General features: G+C 48.0%; 1 non-coding gene across 1 annotated transcript; it reads right to left on the bottom strand.

The window, feature by feature from the left end:
* Nucleotides 1-2,481: 2,481 nt before the first annotated feature.
* Nucleotides 2,482-2,554, bottom strand: trnat-agu (transfer RNA threonine (anticodon AGU)). The gene has a single exon. It is a non-coding gene; the product is annotated as a tRNA-Thr (tRNA).
* Between the last annotated feature and the right edge of the window lie 448 nt (nt 2,555-3,002).

The raw sequence follows: 3,002 nt of genomic DNA, 5'->3' as shown, positions 1-3,002 counted from the left end.
GCCTACAGTAATGAAAAATCGTTAAAAAAAAAAAAATTAATCTTTAAAACTTACCTCATCATTTCTTAAAATAACTTTCCTCCCTTTCCCAAACAAAAATATTGCCTTTCAGAAGCTCCACGATAAAATATATCTTCCTCCGCCGCCTCTGGAGCAACTTTACTCATGCTTTTTTCATGTGTAAGTTGTAAGGACTTAACCTCACTGAATCCATGAATGAAATCGACGAAGTTCACTGCGCACGCGCTGCCTGTGCAGTTGCACGCGCTGTGCCTCTGAACCCCTTCGTTCAGAGGAGAGGAAACGCCGGTTTTCCCCGCATGCGCTGTGCATGCTGAAAACCGGCATTTCCTCCGGCCAGACGCGTGAGTACCCCGACCGTACTCGCGCGTTTGGAACGGAATTACTGGGCCAATGTTTTTAATAGCCGTGGATGCGCACTCGAAATGGCCTGAGGTCATCAAAATGTCCTCCACCACCACGGAGAAAACTATTGCAGTCCTACGGACCATTTTTGCCAGGAACGGCTTGCCAGAACGGATTTGCTCCGATAATGGACCACAGTTTGTGTCCGAAGAGTTCCGGAGGTTCTTGAAAAAGAATGGGGTAAGGCATTACACATCCGCCCCGCATCATCCAGCCACAAATGGATTGGCTGAGAGGTTCGTACAAACCTTTAAGAAGGCAATAAAGGCTATGTACAGTGACAACATTCCGCTGCGGCATAAGGTGGACAATTTCCTGTTCGCCTACCGGAATGCGACACATGCAGTCACCAGCCAGGCCCCGGCCATGATTTTCTTTAACCGAAGGTTAAGATCTCGCCTGGATTTGCTCAGACCAAACGTACGAAGAGATGTTGAGAGTAAGCAACTCCAGCACATCCATGAGAAGCCAACAAGGAGCTTCAATGTAGGGCAACCAGTCTTGGCCCGCGACTACTGAACAGAAAAATGGCAGCCAGGAACGATATGCACACGGCAGGGCCCACTAATGTACACAGTGGACGTTGTGGAGAACATCGTGAGACGCCATGCTGACCAGATCCTAGAGTCACAGGAACAAGTTAACCCCATGCCTCGCCCATACGTACCTGTTGAGGAACCCGACGTACATGTAGCATCTACCCCAGAAACAGTAGCATCGGAAGCTGATGAACCAACCGACGACAGGGGGCCAGAATCGCCTCCGCACCAAGAGCAAGACACTCGGGAAAGGCGCTATCCAGAAAGGATCAGGAAGCCTCCCCAAAGACTGAATATATAAATAGACTATTTTCAGCTAACGTTGTATGTTAAAAGTGTTAATTGTAATTAGTTTGATATTTAATTGTTAAATGAGTGTTATGGTACTGTTAATCTAAAAGGGGAGGAATTGTAATGTATGTACCTTTAAGGGGGGAACTACTTTTTACAGCTCATGTATACTGTAGTACCGGCAGTGACCACACCTGTATATAAACCCTGAGTGGTAACTGTACAGTTCAGTTCCAGAGTGAGCCACGTTGAGTAAACATCTGATGTACCATTCTCCTGCAGCCTGTGTCTTACTACTGACGGACACAACAATCCGGTCCTCGGGATTTGTCGACTTTTAGTCCCATTAATTTTGCTAGCACTGTTTATTTAGTAATAATAAAAATTTCTTTAAGAATATAAGAAATAGGAGCAGGAGTCGGCCACTCGGCCCCTCGAGCCTGCTCCGCCATTCAATAAGATCATGGCTGATCATCGACCTCAACTCCACTTTCCCGCCCGATCCCCATATCCCTTAATTCCCCATGAGTCCAAAATTCTAACGATCTCAGCCTTGAATATTCTCAAAGACTCAGCATCCACAGCCCTCTGGGGCAGAGAATTCCAAAGATTCACAACCCTCTGAGTGAAGAAATTCCTCCTCATCTCAGTCCTCAATGGCCGACCCCTTATCCTGAGACTGTGACCCCTGGTTCTAGACTCTCCAGCCAGGGGGAAACAGCCTCTCAGCATCTACCCTGTCAATCCCCCTCAGAATCTTGTATGTTTCAATGAGATCACCTCTCATTCTTCTAAACTCCAGAGAGCATCAGCCCATTCTACTCAATCTCTCATCATAGGACAGCCCTCTCATCCCAGGGATCAAGCTCGGCAGGAAATGTGAAATATCAGGATATATTGGTGGGTCTGAGATTTGATTTCATGGAATCGAAGAATGGTTACAGCACAGAAGGAGGCCATTCGGCCCGTCGAGCCCGTGCCGGCTCTCTGCAAGAGCACTTCAGCTAGTCCCACTCCCCCGCCCTTTCCCCGTAGCCCTGACAATATTGATCCATCAGGTACTTCTCCAATTCCCTTTTGAAAGCCGCGATTGAATCTGCTTGGTCACAAACTGGGGCTGGAAAGTGAAACTGCTGTGGGCTGTGTTTAAAGTGCGGAGTGAACGGGTCTGGTTGGTGGTGTTGCTGATTGATGGTGAATTTAGAAACAGAAGTCAAAATTGAGGAGGCCCCAGTGAGATTTGAACTCACGACCCCTGGTTTACTAGACCAGTGCTCTAACCCCTGAGCTATGGAGCCACCTGTGCTCCAATTACCTATTTTAATCTTACTATTGTTAACAAGGAGGTGGGGCCCAAACAAACCTTCACAATGGTTCATCCCTGAACATTCACAGAATGATCCAGCACACAAGGAGGCCATTCGGCCCACCGTGCCTGTGCCGGCTCTTTGAAAGATTCTGTCCAATTTGTCCCACTCCCCCCTGCTCTTTCCCCGTAGCCCTGCGAATGTTTCCACTTCAAGTGTATCTCCCATTCCCCCTTTTCAATGTTGCTGCTAAACTCAGGAATTCAGGAGAAACTTCTTGACCCAGAGAGTGGTGAGAATGTGGAACTCGCTCCCACAGGGCCTGGTTTGAGACGAGTAGCTGAGATGCATTTACACAGGATTCCATCGGATATACGGCACAGAAAGAGGCCATTCGGCCCAACCTGTCCACGCCGGCGTTTATGCTCCACTCGAGCCT

Source organism: Somniosus microcephalus, unplaced genomic scaffold, assembly GCF_052327205.1.
Source record: "Somniosus microcephalus isolate GS21.2 unplaced genomic scaffold, FLI_Smic_1.0 unresolved_chr2, whole genome shotgun sequence".
Taxonomy (NCBI): domain Eukaryota; kingdom Metazoa; phylum Chordata; class Chondrichthyes; order Squaliformes; family Somniosidae; genus Somniosus; species Somniosus microcephalus.
Note: the sequence above shows the minus strand (reverse complement) of the source record. Positions and strands in the feature narration are given on the sequence as shown.